This window comes from Carassius carassius, chromosome 18 (genome assembly GCF_963082965.1).
Source record: "Carassius carassius chromosome 18, fCarCar2.1, whole genome shotgun sequence".
NCBI classification, from domain to species: domain Eukaryota; kingdom Metazoa; phylum Chordata; class Actinopteri; order Cypriniformes; family Cyprinidae; genus Carassius; species Carassius carassius.
In genome coordinates this window covers 32,868,975-32,885,436 of record NC_081772.1, presented here as the reverse complement: position 1 = coordinate 32,885,436, position 16,462 = coordinate 32,868,975, and positions in this window count along the sequence as shown.

Genomic DNA, 16,462 nt, shown 5'->3' with positions numbered 1-16,462 from the left:
TTTAGCATTGAACGAGCAAAATTGCGATCTGTACATGTAGTATTAAGCACTTTATCGATACACTAGTTTGAGCAACAACCCAGTGTGTTGGAGTTGTCGGATAAGTTTGATGAAAGCATCTCTAATAGATGTAAATATAGACAGCCTTGACCACAGATACGAGGCGCGTGGGTAGGCTGTATTGAACTGAGTTACCGGTGTGGTAATATGATAGCAAGCCTCGCAACGTAACTGAACAATAGCTTTACAATAAGCAATGTCTGAGCATGTTCGGCAATAACACTAGGCAGTAAAAATGAAATAACTTTGCTTAGCTTCGTGGAGACGTCCGGAGATGAATTAGTTGAAATTGCCAGTTGTTCATGGATGCTTTGATTTTGTTGAATATAGCTTCTTCCAGCGGGGAGCAGATCTCGTGTAAAGTTGTGATTCGGTCGTATTAGTACACTCTGACGATGAATCGCATGCGAAGTATCTATATCAAGAGCTCACTCATATCAATTCAGTCTGTTGCTTGACAAACAACACGGCAAATTCTCTTAAGTTTACTACTGAAATCTGATGAGATACTCTGTGGGAATCCTGCCAAAACCTGATTTAACGCTTCCTATGGAGATAGATTCGCCGTCTGATAGTTCCTGAGTGAGCAAAGGCTCTCGTGAGCAGTTTGAGCCTTGCGAGCAGTTGAGCATACTTACCGAGCAGTACTGCCACGTATATATATGTCCCGTGTCTAATAGGAGAGAGGTGGTGATTGGAGCGATTTGACAGCTGACCGCATCAGCTGTTCACAGCCTTGCCTCCGTGGCCTGACTGAACTAACACTGCGCTCGATTTAACGTCAGTATATAATATAGCTTTGCTCAGAGTGTTAAACTATTTGATTAAAAATTGTTTAGTTGACTATTAAGCTGCTAAATAACTAAATTTACCCATATGAGTTGAGTAATTACAAAAATATTAAATGCATAAATGTGAAATATTTGTTTGAAGAAAATAGTTGTTTATAGGGTTTAGTCTCCTCCATGCTGCTGAGTTATGGTGCACAGTTAATTGAATGTCTTAATTAATTGTATTTGTATGAGCTGGTTTCAGGAGACTTTCTCACTGGACTGTTTCAGTGAATCATGAAGCAGGCGGCTTGCAACATACCAACCAGCCTAATGGTCAAACTGCACTGAAATTAATAAATGGAGAATTCAACAGCAAAACATGTCATTCATGTTGTTATGTGGGTATCTGTGTCCATTCATTTGAATGTAACTGAATAATTAAATTAATTAAATAATTATAAAATGCATATGAATGCACTTGGAGTTGTTTATTGTGAATGAATGTCAAAAGACGTGGTTAACATAGCTGTGTTTCCTTGCTTGTGCTGATTTATCAGTTTCAGTTCTTCTGCAGATATAACGAAGCCCCTCACAATGACGACTGAAACACACTTCACTCCTGATCTGATCTTCTCTGTGTGTTTTAACAGCTGGGGGCTCGTCAGTGAAGGGGGTCCTCCTGTGAGCCGGGAACAGTCCCGAGATCAGGAAGAACAGGGAAGAACTCACAGTAAAAGAGGTGAGTGTGTTTGGAAATACAGCTCTTGCCCCTGTAGGACGCTCCATTAGTGCTACACATTATTAACGTGGAGAGTGAGGGAATATTTTAATAGAGACTGGGCAGCATGCAATGAGCAAATAGATAAACAAAAAAGAAAGTAAAATAAAGTGTTAACGAATAAATCTGCACAGAGACAATAATACAAGGAGTGTACTTTTTGTAACACAAATGACTTATTACACGTTTATAAATGAAGCTGTTCATTGATTTTACGATTTGTTTGCTTTTATTTTCAATCACGAAAATGCACCAGACACCGGAAGCATCTCTGTGTGACTTTATGTTCACAGCGGAATGATTTCAGCGTCGCACGCGCTTAGACAGTAAAAGAAATGGACACAGCGACCCCATTGGATTCAACGGAGACAATGAAGTCAATTAGAAGCACGCACTTCCTGGGGGTCGAGCGTACTGCGAAGACTCAAACTGAGCTTGATGACGTAGATGTCACGTGAGCAACCTGTACGTCTTCTAACCGCTGTGCCAAGAGAAATCTGAATCACCCACCGAATCGTCCAGAGAAGGCAAGCGTGAACATGAGCAAATTTTGGTAAGTATTCTGATTAATTATCTCACTTGACTTCATGCCTCCACGTCCCCCCGATAGCTTCATAGACTGTAAAAGATTGTCTGCGAGCTTCTCCTCCTGTCCATACGCTAATTTCTCTACTGTGCGACAGAGAGCCGCTGGTTATGACGCAATCGTTAGCCTATTTTTTTTTTACAAAAACTGCTTCTACGGGACCATAACGTAAGATACAAGGTAATGGGGCCTTTTATACATTTTCGTGTTTCTTTAAAAATAATTAATAGATAAATGGAGTCTTTAAACGCCTCAGATATAAAGTTATTCGCTGTCAAAGTGACGTCAAAATGAATGGGAGTCAATGGAATGCTAACAGCAGGTGGGGGTACGCTAGCCAATGGCGGCGCCCAGGGGTGCTTCAAAAAAATATGAAACCCTGCCCCCCTGGGAGATTTACTGAACCACAGACAACATCAGAGGCTTCTTACCTGGGCTAAGAAGAAGAAGAACTGGACTGTTGCACAGTGGTCCAAAGTCCTCTTTTCAGATGAGAGCAAGTTTTGTATTTCATTTGGAAACCAAGGTCCTAGAGTCTGGAGGAATGGTGGAGAAGCTCATAGCCCAAGTAGCTTGAAGTCCAGTGTTAAGTTTCCACAGTCTGTGATGATTTGGGGTGAAATGTCATCTGCTGGTGTTGGTCCATTATATTTTTTCACTGCACGCGTTTACCAGGAAATCTTGGAGCACTTCATGCTTCCTTCTGCTGACCAGCTTTTTGAAGATGCTGATTTCATTTTCCAGCAGGATTTGGCACCTGCCCACACTGCCAAAAGCACCAAAAGTTGGTTAAATGACCATGGTGTTGGTGTGCTTGACTGGCCAGCAAACTCACCAGACCTGAACCCCAGAGAGAATCTATGGAGTATTGTCAAGAGGAAGATGAGCTAAAGGCCACAGTCAAAGAAACCTGGGCTTCAGACCACCTCAGCAGTGCCAAAAAATTGATCACCTCCATCAAAACAAAAATAGCCCCTACCAAGTATTGAGTACATGTACAGTAAATGAACAAACTTTCCAGAAGGCCAACAATTCCCTAATTTTTTTTTTTTTTTATTGGTTTTATGAAGTATTCCAATTTGTTTGAATTGGTGGGTTTTTGTTAAATGTGAGCCAAAATCATCACAATTAAAAGAACCAAAGACTTAAACTACTGTGTGTGTGCAGTGAATTTATTTAATACATGAGTTTCACAGTTTGAGTTGAATTATTGAAATAAATGAACTTTTCCATGACATTCTAATTTATTGAGATGCACCTGTATATGTGTGTGTGTGTGTGTGTGTGTTTGTTTGTGTGTATGTGTTGTGTGTGTATGTGTCTGTGTGTGTGTGTTTTGTTTTATGTGTGTGTGTTGTGTATGCGTGTGTGTGTGTGTGTGTGTGTGTGTGTGTGTGTGTGTGTGTGTGTGTGTGTGTGTGTGTGTGATTGTATGTAATATGTGTTGTGTGTGTGTGTGTTATACAACCCGAATTCCGGAAAAGTTGGGACGTTTTTTAAATTTTAATAAAATGAAAACTAAAGGAATTTCAAATCACATGAGCCAATATTTTATTCACAATAGAACATAGATAACGTAGCAAATGTTTAAACTGAGAAATTTTACACTTTTATCCACTTAATTAGCTCATTTAAAATTTAATGCCTGCTACAGGTCTCAAAAAAGTTGGCACGGGGGCAACAAATGGCTAAAAAAGCAAGCAGTTTTGAAAAGATTCAGCTGGGAGAACATCTAGTGATTAATTAAGTTAATTGATATCAGGTCTGTAACATGATTAGCTATAAAAGCTTTGTCTTAGAGAAGCAGAGTCTCTCAGAAGTAAAGATGGGCAGAGGCTCTCCAATCTGTGAAAGACTGCGTAAAAAAATTGTGGAAAACTTTAAAAACAATGTTCCTCAACGTCAAATTGCAAAGGCTTTGCAAATCTCATCATCTACAGTGCATAACATCATCAAAAGATTCAGAGAAACTGGAGAAATCTCTGTGCGTAAGGGACAAGGCCGGAGACCTTTATTGGATGCCCGTGGTCTTTGGAAGTTTTGGAAGGCTCTGTGAATGCTGAAAGGTATATAAAGGTTTTAGAGCAACATATGCTTCCCTCCAAACAACGTCTATTTCAGGGAAGGCCTTGTTTATTTCAGCAGGACAATGCAAAACCACATACTGCAGCTATAACAACAGCATGGCTTCGTCGTAGAAGAGTCCGGGTGCTAACCTGGCCTGCCTGCAGTCCAGATCTTTCACCTATAGAGAACATTTGGCGCATCATTAAATGAAAAATACATCAAAGACGACCACGAACTCTTCAGCAGCTGGAAATCTATATGAGGCAAGAATGGGACCAAATTCCAACAGCAAAACTCCAGCAACTCATAGCCTCAATGCCCAGACGTCTTCAAACTGTTTTGAAAAGAAAAGGAGATGCTACACCATGGTAAACATGCCCCGTCCCAACTATATTGAGACCTGTAGCAGAAATCAAAATTGAAATGAGCTCATTTTGTGCATAAAATTGTAAACTTTCTCAGTTTAAACATTTGCTATGTTATCTATGTTCTATTGTGAATACAATATTGGCTCATGTGATTTGAAAGTCTTTTAGTTCTCATTTTATTAAAATTTAAAAAACGTCCCAACTTTTCCGGAATTCGGGTTGTATATGTGTGTTATATGAGTGTGTGTGTGTGTGTGTGTGTGTGTTATATATGTGTGTTATATGAGTGTGTGTGTGTTGTATGTATGTATGTGTGTGTGTGTGTGTATGTAATATGTGTTGTGTGTGTGTGTTATATATGTGTGTTATGCGAGTGTGTCTGTGTGTGTGTGTTATATATGTGTGTTATATGATTGTGTGTTTGTGTTTGTGATCTGCAGCGTGTTTATGAATGGTCTGGAGGATGAGAGGACCAGGCAGGTGAGCTGTTTAGGAGCGTTCAGGCAGTACTATAGCACTCTTCCTCAGGTCAGCTCTTCTTCATCTGTGGATACACCCCACTCTCCCATATAGTCTACAGAATGGTCTGTTTTTTTCCTAAAAAGTCATATTTTAGTGGGCATTTAGAACAGATGTGTTTTGAATTCTGTGTTTAACATGCTGTGTGTGTGTGTGTGTGTGTGTGTGTGTGTGAGTGCTCTTGTTTTTGTGTCATATCAGGATACAACTCTGTATAATGACATGGGTATGACACAGGTATTACAAGGAGAGGGTGACTTATGAGGACATAACCCATGTCCCCATTTTTCTAAACGCTTATAAATCATACAGAATGAGTTTTTTTGAGAAAGTAAAAATGCACAAAGTTTCCTTTGAGGGTTAGGGTTAGGTGTAGGGTTGGTGTAGGGCCATAGAATATACAGTTTGTACAGTATAAAAACCATTACACCTATGGGATGAACCCACTTTACACAAAAACAAATGTGTATGTGTGTGTTTGTGTGTGATGTCACTGCAGGAGTCACATTATCAGTGTGTGCAGTGGATCATCCAATTCATTCACAGTCAGCACAGCCCCAAACGCATTGCGTTCCTCTATGACTGTCTGTCTATGGTTGTGGAGACCAGCCTGCTTCCTCCGAGGTAAACACATGACACTGGAGTCTGATCCGGGACACACACCCATCCTGATGTGACCGGGACTCACATTTCAAAAGAGTTGGGACAAGGCCATGTTTACCACTGTGTGGCATCTGCAAACGTCTGGGGACTGAGGAGACAAGTTGCTCAAGTTTAGGAATAGGAATGTTGTCCCATTCTTGTCTAATACAGACAACTTTCTTAGGTCTTCTTTGTCGCATCTTCCTCTTTATGATGCACCAAATGTTTTCTATGGGTGAAAGATCTGGACTGCAGGCTGGCCATTTCAGTACCCGGATCCTTCCTCTACGCAGCCATGATGCTGTAATTGATGCAGTATGTGGTCAGGCATTGTCATGTTGGAAAATGCAAGGTCTTCCCTGAAAGAGACGACGTCTGGATGGGATCATATGTTGTTCTAGAACTTGGATATACCTTTCAGCATTGATTGTGCCTTTCCAGATGTGTAAGCTGCCCATGCCACACGCACACGCAGATATGGCTTCTTTTTTGACCAATAGAGTTTTAGCCAGCAACGGCGAATGGCACGGTGGATTGTGTTCATCGACAATGTCTTCTGTACGTATTCCTGAGCCCATGTTGTGATTTCCATTACAGTATCATTCCTGTATGTGATGCAGTGCTGTCTAAGAGCTGAAGATCACAGGCATCCAGTATGTTTTTCCTGCCTCGACCCTTACACACAGAGATTGTTCCAGATTCTCTGAATCTTTGGATGATATTATGCACTGTAGATGATGATAACTTCAAACTCTTTGCAGTTTTTCTCTGAGAAACTCCTTTCTGATATTGCTCCACTATTTTTCACCGCAGCATTGGGGGAATTGGTGATCCTCTGCCCATCTTAACTTCTGAGAGACGGTGCCATTCTGAGAGGCTCTTTTTATACCCAATCATGTTCCCAATTGACCTAATAAGTTGCAAATTGGTCCTCCAGTTGTTCCTTATATGGACATTTAACTTTTCCGGCCTTTTATTGCTACCTGTCCCAACTTTTTTGCAATGTGTAGCTCTCATGAAATCCAAATTGAGCCAATATTTGGCATGACATTTCCAAACGTCTCACTTTCAACATTTGATATGTTATCTATATTCTATTGTTTATAAAATATACGTTTATGAGATTTGTAAATTATTCCATTCCTTTTTACTCACAATTTGTACAGTGTCCCGACTTTATTGGAATCGGGTTTGTATTATATTATTTGAAAGCCCTTGCTATATGTCCTAGAGCTGTTTGACAGGACCCGAGCCTGACAAGTACATTTTGATTGACAGCTTTTTAAAAGCCCGAACACGTTTACAGTCAGACATTATTCAAATGTGCACACACACACAGCTCATTTATACATGTTTTAACAATTTATTCATGACTAACGAAGGCTATAGGCCACTGGGAAGTTAGAACAAAGAAATAAAATAAGTCCTCTGTAACATTGTAACATCTCAGCACTCTACATAGCCCTAGGCACCAATGAAAATGTTGCTGGTGCAACCAAAATGTAATCGCCAGAGGCAATTCTCTGTTTCACCTACTCAGCATATATTTTCGCATCTTTTTCGCACTAATCGAAACACATCACATGACCGCTCGTTTGACCGCAAGTCCGAGCCCGGCCCGCATAAAATTATATAAATTAAGCCTGAATCCATCGGGTCCCATAGGGTTCGGACAAAGATCTTCAGCTCTAATGTATCCTGTTCTAAGCTAACTGAGACATGTTATAGCAATTATATATCATTGCTCTTTTGTTGTTTATGATTGCTTTCCATTATCTTCATTTGTAAGTGGCTCTGGATAAAATAGTTTGCTAAATGACTGAATGTAATGTAAGGGTGTTTTTGTAGAATGGTGTGTCAGGCTCTGGTCAGCTCTGACAGTCTGGAGTGGGAGAGGACTCAGCTCTGGGCTCTGACCTTCAAACTCATCCGCAAAATCATTGGAGGAGTTGACTTGGCTACAAGGTGACAAACAAACAACGCATGCATTCTGCTGAGAATCGGCCAAACGCTAATGTTCTGCATCACATGCCATCATTTTACAGCAAAACTGTACTCATGAATTCATAGCTTGACATTTGAGTCAGATGTATTTTGTTTTCATAGTACACACCGTTTCAAAGCAGCTTTACAGAAATACATAACGTTATTGTTTAAAATGCCTTTTTACACACATTTAGGGCTGAGTGATGATATAGTGAAAATTCTGCAACAATATAAACAAAAAATAGTTATAAAATATGTCTTTTTCATGTGAGTGTAGTAGTGCTGGATATATTTATAATAGCTGAAAGTTGAAGTTATTAATTTATGCAGTTGACCTGAAGAGTTTTTATTACAGCTCTATCACTTCAAGTTAGTTGCAGGATTTATCTCTCTTTTTTTTTTGCACATGTAACGTTTAAACCTCAAAACAAATGAACATAGTAAAAGTGTGACTTGCAGAAAGAGCCATTCGTGGCTTTGTGAAAATGCTTCTAAGGTGAAAGTAGAAGAAATCTCAGTTATAGGAGTTGATTTCTTCAGTAATCTGATGTGTTGTTTGAGTCGAATCACTCACATTATTGCTCCAATTCCATGTCAGCTATCTGTTTTCTAGCAGTAGCTATTTTTGACTCTGATTTGGTGCTGCAGCTGTGAGAATGAGCACTGCTCATGGTTTCCCTAAATCAAAAGAATCATAAAACATGTCAAATTGTGGACAGGTGCATCCAGATAACTCGGTAATGCTGGCACAAAGATCCTGAAGTTACTGTGATTGATTGGTTAATCAGGGCACAGGATTAATAACGATTAATCACACTTCTCATAAACACAGGATCCATGAAGGGCCATGCCAGAACTGTTTGTGCTTCCTCAAAGAATCTTTCAGGGATCAGTTGCTAAAAGAATCAGAATCAGTGATGTAATACATCATTATGAAACCTACCTTATCACATAGAAAAAATAAAATAAAATACATGTACCATAAACACATGAATAGAAAATACATTTTAAAAACACCCCTTAACTCTATGACTTCGCATTAAACCGTGCTTCATCATTCACGGTGATAAAGTCTGAAGAGTAACAATCCAGTATGACTCTTAGTGGCACATTCACTTTTTCTGGACCACAAAAGTGATTCAAAGACAGAAAATGGACTGCAGCAGAGATATTAAGATCTTTTCTTCCGATAGAAGACATAGAGACTGCGAGGACAACGAATCAGATGCCGACACATGCAAAGGCACAAGTAAAAGCAGAGTGAATTCTGTATTTTTTCCAGTTCTCAGAGGACAAAAAAATTAAGTTTTAATCCTCTTATTACAATGTGTATATTGCCACAGGGATCATTTCCATTAAGTGAGGGACTAGGAGTTAAACTCTGAAAGCATGCATGCACTAACTAGTCTTTTAAATTTCTCACATGTTTGTAACCAGTCAACAGAGGGTGCTGAAACAGCACTCGCCTCTGGATCCGAAGATAATACATGACAGTGCTTTTTAAAACTGATCTTATCAGATTAGACACGGGTGAAAAGGATGCATTAAATGCTTTGTCGACCCATTCAGAAGGGTAATCTCTTTCTAAAATTGTCTTTTTCATGATTATCGATTTCCCAATGAAGTCTGATTCAGAATGACAAATCCTCCTCTCTTTTTTTTTTTAAGAAGAGGAACCAATGAGGCCCTTGGGATTTTGAAAAAACTTACTTTATAATATATGTTGCATCCAGGGAGCTGAATAATGACATCACTGAATTCAATGATGAACTTCCTTTTTGCATTATTGACACACTATTATATTTTTAATTCCGTACAGTTGCTTTGACACAATCTGTATTTATTAAAGTTCTATGTAAATAAAGGTGATTTGACTTAAAAAAATTGAAAAACTACATGAATCCTTTCTAGCCTGAACCTTATTTTTAGAGTAATGTGGGTGTTTATGTGCGGGTGTACTCATGACACAAACCATGAAGAAAAAAAAAGAAAAATAACAACTCTCTTTTCTCTTGAGTTTCTTTTTATTATTGTGATTTATTATTTTCTTTTTGTGCATTGCCCCTTGCAATGTTGATAAGTGAGGGACACACAAACTGACTGATATTCAGATATAATAGATTTTTAAAATATATATTTTTCCTTTACATTAAACACACACACACAAAGTAGAGTTCAGTCTGTTACAGTTTTTTTTCGATTGCTGAACGACAGTGAGCACAACTGGAGCTACATGTGCAAAACTCTAACTCCAGTCTGCACTAGCAACAGTCACCTGAGCTAAACAGTTCACATCACCTGCAAAACTCCACCAAGCAACACAACTCTTAACACACGGCTCAAAACAGGCTCAGTGCAGCCAAACACTACACACAACCCTCACTGAGATAACACACACTGTCACTCAGAACACCCCGAGAGGAGAAACACTACACACACTCCTCACTGAGATAACACACATACACTCACTCAGAACACACTGAGAGGAAAAACACTACACACAACCCTCGCTGAGATAACACACACCGTCACTCAGAACACACCGAGAGGAGAAACACTACACACACTCCTCACTGAGATAACACACACACTCACTCAGAACACACAGAGAGGAAAAACACTACACATAACCCTCGCTGAGATAACACACACCGTCACTCAGAACACACCGAGAGGAGAAACACTACACACACTCTTCACTGAGATAACACACACACTCACTCAGAACACACCGAGAGGAGTAACACTACACATAACCTTCACTGAGATAACACACACCGTCACTCAGAACACACAGAGAGGAAAAACACTACACACAACCTTCACTGAGATAACACACACCGTCACTCGGAACACATCGAGAGAAAAAACACCACACACAACCCTCACTGAGATAACACACACCGTCACTCGGAACACACCGAGAGGATAAACACTACACACAACCCTCACTGAGATAACACACACCGTCACTCGGAACACACCGGGAGGAAACACACTACACACAACTCGCTGAGATAACACACACCGTCACTCGGAACACACAGAGAGGAGAAACACCACACACAACCCTCGCTGAGATAACACACACCGTCACTCGGAACGCACCGAGAGGAGAAACACCACACACAACCCTCACTGAGATAACAAACACCGTCACTTGGAACACACAGAGAGGAAAAACACCACACACAACCCTCGCTGAGATAACACACACCGTCACTCGGAACGCACCGAGAGGAGAAACACCACACACAACCCTCACTGAGATAACAAACACCGTCACTTGGAACACACAGAGAGGAAAAACACCACACACAACCCTCACTGAGACAACACACACCGTCACTCGGAACACACCGAGAGGAAAAACACTACACACACTCCTCACTGAGATAACACACCGAGAGGAAAAACACTACACATAACCTTCACTGAGATAACACACACCGTCACTCAGAACACACCGAGAGGAAAAACACTACACACAACCCTCACTGAGATAACACACACTGTCACTCAGAACACACCGAGAGGAAAAACACTACACACAACCCTCACTGAGATGTCAATGTCAATGTCACCTTTATTTATATAGCGCTTTAAACAAAATACATTGCGTCAAAGCAACTGAACAACATTCATTAGGAAAACAGTGTCAATAATGCAAAAATGATAGTTAAAGGCAGTTCATCATTGGATTCAGTTATGTCATCTCTGTTCAGTTAAATAGTGTCTGTGCATTTATTTGCAATCAAGTCAACGATATCGCTGTAGATGAAGTGTCCCCAACTAAGCAAGCCAGAGGCGACAGCGGCAAGGAACCAAAACTCCATCGGTGACAGAATGGAGAAAAAACCTTGGGAGAAACCAGGCTCAGTTGGGGGGCCAGTTCTCCTCTGACCAGACGAAACCAGTATTTCAATTCCAGGCTGCAGCAAAGTCAGATTGTGCAGAAGAATCATCTGTTTCCTGTGGTCTTGTCCTGGTGCTCCTCTGAGACAAGGTCTTTACAGGGGATCTGTATCTGGGGCTCTAGTTGTCCTGGTCTCCGCTGTCTTTCAGGGATGTAGAGGTCCTTTCTAGGTGCTGATCCACCATCTGGTCTGGATACGTACTGGATCCGGGTGACTGCAGTGACCCTCTGATCTGGACACAGACTGGATCTGGTGGCCACGGTGACCTCGGAACAAGAGAGAAACAGACAAATATTAGCGTAGATGCCATTCTTCTAATGATGTAGCAAGTACATAGGTTGTTATGGGAAGTGTTTCCGGTTCCGGTTTACCTAATTAATGCAGCCTAAAAATCCTTTAACGGATTTGGATAATAAAAGCATATTAGTATGTTATGTGTATGCCAGGTTAAAGAGATGGGTCTTTAATCTAGATTTAAACTGCAAGAGTGTGTCTGCCTCCCGAACAATGTTAGGTAGGTTATTCCAGAGTTTTGGCGCCAAATAGGAAAAGGATCTGCCGCCTGCAGTTGATTTTGATATTCTAGGTATTATCAAATTGCCTGAGTTTTGAGAACGTAGCGGACGTAGAGGATTATAATGTAAAAGGAGCTCATTCAAATACTGAGGTGCTAAACCGTTCAGGGCTTTATAAGTAATAAGCAATATTTTAAAATCTATGCGATGCTTGATAGGGAGCCAGTGCAGTGTTGACAGGACCGGGCTAATATGGTAATACTTCCTGGTTCTAGTAAGAACTCTTGTTGCTGCATTTTGGACTAGCTGTAGTTTGTTTACTAAGCGTGCAGAACAACCACCCAATAAAGCATTACAATAATCTAACCTTGAGGTCATAAATGCATGTATTAACATTTCTGCATTTGACATTGAGAGCATAGGCCGTAATTTAGATATATTTTTGAGATGGAAAAATGCAGTTTTACAAATGCTAGAAACGTGGCTTTCTAAGGAAAGATTGCGATCAAATAGCACACCTAGGTTCCTAACTGATGACGAAGAATTGACAGAGCAACCATCAAGTCTTAGACAGTGTTCTAGGTTATTACAAGCAGATAACACACACCGTCACTCGGAACATACCGAGAGAAAAAACACTACACACAACCCTCACTGAGATAACACACACCGTCACTCGGAACACACCGGGAGGAAAAACACTACACACAACCCTCGCTGAGATAACACACACCATCACTCGGAACACACCGAGAGAAAAAACACCACACACAACCCTCGCTGAGATAACACACACCGTCAATTGGTACACACTGAGAGGAGAAACACCACACACAACCCTCGCTGAGATAACACGCACCGTCACTCGGAACACCCCGACTGGAGAAACACCACACACAACCCTCGCTGAGATAACACACACCGTCACTCGGAACACCCCGTGAGGAGAAACACCACACACAACCCTCGCTGAGATAACACACCGTCACTCGGAACACCCCGAGAGGAGAAACACCACACACAACCCTCACTGAGATAACACACACCGTCACTCGGAACACACCGAGAGGAGAAACACCACACACGACCCTCGCTGAGATAACACACACCGTCACTCGGAACACACCGAGAGGAGAAACACCTCACACATCCCTCGCTGAGATAACACACACCGTCACTCGGAACACACCGAGAGGAAAAACACCACACACAACCCTCGCTGAGATAACACACACCGTCACTCGGAACACACCGAGAGGAGAAACACCACACACAACCCTCGCTGAGATAACACACACCGTCACTCGGAACACCCCGAGAGGAGAAACACCACACACAACCCTCGCTGAGATAACACACACCGTCACTCGGAACACCCCGTGAGGAGAAACACCACACACAACCCTCGCTGAGATAACACACCGTCACTCGGAACACCCCGAGAGGAGAAACACCACACACAACCCTCGCTGAGATAACACACACCGTCACTCGGAACACACCGAGAGGAGAAACACCACACACACCCCTCGCTGAGATAACACACACCATCACTCGGAACACACCGAGAGGAGAAACACCACACACGACCCTCGCTGAGATAACACACACCGTCACTCGGAACACACCGAGAGGAGAAACACCTCACACATCCCTCGCTGAGATAACACACACCGTCACTCTGAACACACCGAGAGGAGAAACACCTCACACAACCCTCACTGAGATAACACACACCGTCACTCAGAACACACCGGGAGGAAAAACACTACACACAACCCTCGCTGAGATAACACACACCATCACTCGGAACACACCGAGAGAAAAAACACCACACACAACCCTCGCTGAGATAACACACACCGTCACTCGGAACACACCGAGAGGAGAAACACCACACACAACCCTCGCTGAGATAACACACACCGTCACTCGGAACACCCCGAGAGGAGAAACACCACACACAACCCTCGCTGAGATAACACACACCGTCACTCGGAACACCCCGTGAGGAGAAACACCACACACAACCCTCGCTGAGATAACACACCGTCACTCGGAACACCCCGAGAGGAGAAACACCACACACAACCCTCGCTGAGATAACACACACCGTCACTCGGAACACACCGAGAGGAGAAACACCACACACACCCCTCGCTGAGATAACACACACCATCACTCGGAACACACCGAGAGGAGTAACACCACACACGACCCTCGCTGAGATAACACACACCGTCACTCGGAACACACCGAGAGGAGAAACACCTCACACAACCCTCGCTGAGATAACACACCGTCACTCGGAAAACAGCGAGAGGAGAAACACTACACACAACCCTCGCTGAGATAACACACACTTTCACTCGGAACACACCGAGAGGAGAAACACCACACACAACCCTCGCTGAGATAACACACACCGTCACTCGGAACACACCGAGAGGAGAAACACCACACACAACCCTCGCTGAGATAATACACACCGTCACTCGGAACACACAGAGAGGAGAAACACCACACACAACCCTCGCTGAGATAACATACAAAAGAGGAGAAACACCACACACACACTCCTCGCTGAGACAACACACACTGTCACTCGGAACACACCGAGAGGAGAACACAACACACAACCCTCGCTGAGATAACACACACCGTCAATCGGAACACACCGAGAGGAGAAACACCACACACACTCCTCGCTGAGATAACACACCGTCACTCAGAACACCCCGAGAGGAATAACACTACACACTCCTCGCTGAGATAACACACACCGTCACTCGGAACACCCCGAGAGGAGAAACACCACACACACACTCCTCGCTGAGATAACACACATCGTCACTCGGAACACCCCGACAGGAGAAACACCACACACACACTCCTCGCTGAGATAACACACAACGTCACTCGGAACACCCCGAGAGGAAAAACACCACACACACACTCCTCGCTGAGATAACACACACCGTCACTCGGAACACCCTGAGAGTAGAAACACTACACACACACTCCTCGCTGAGATAACACACACCGTCATTCGGAACACCCCGAGAGGAGAAACACCACACACACACACACTCCTCCCTGAGATAACACACACCGTCACTCGGAAAACACCGAGAGGAGAAACACCACACACGACCCTCGCTGAGATAACACACACCGTCACTCAGAACACACCGAGAGGAGAAACACCACACACAACCCTCACTGAGATAACACACACCGTCACTCGGAACACACCGAGAGGAGAAACACTACACAAAACCCTCAGTGAGATAACACACACCGTCACTCGGAACACCCCGAGAGGAGAAACACCACAGACACACTCCTCACTGAGATAACACACACTGTCACTCGGAACACACCGAGAGGAGAAACACCACACACAACCCTCGCTGAGATAACACACACCGTCACTCGGAACACACCGAGAGGAGAAACACCACACACACTCCTCGCTGAGATAACACACTGTCACTCAGAACACCCCGAGAGGAGAAACACCACACACACACTCCTCGCTGAGATAACACACACTGTCACTCGGAACACACCAAGAGGAGAATCACCACACACAACCCTCGCTGAGATAACACACACCGTCACTCGGAACACACCAAGAGGAGAAACACCACACACACTCCTCGCTGAGATAACACACCGTCACTCAGAACACCCCGAGAGGAGAAACACCACACACACACTCCTCGCTGAGATAACACACATCGTCACTCGGAACACCCCGAGAGGAGAAACACCACACACACTCCTCGCTGAGATAACACACACAGTCACTCGGAACACCCCGAGAGGAGAAACACCACACACACACACTCCTCGCTGAGGTAACACACACCGTCACTCGGAAAACACAGAGAGGAGAAACACCACACACGACCCTCGCTGAGATAACACACACCGTCACTCAGAACACACCGAGAGGAGAAACACCACACACAACCCTCACTGAGATAACACACACCGTCACTCGGAACACACCGAGAGGAGAAACACTACACATAACCCTCAGTGAGATAACACACACCGTCACTCGGAACACCCCGAGAGGAGAAACACCACACACACACTCCTCGCTGAGATAACACACAACGTCACTCAGAACACACCGAGAGGAGAAACACTACACACAACCCTCGCTGAGATAACACACACCGTCACTCGGAACACACCGGGAGGAAAAACACCACACACAACACTCGCTGAGATAACACA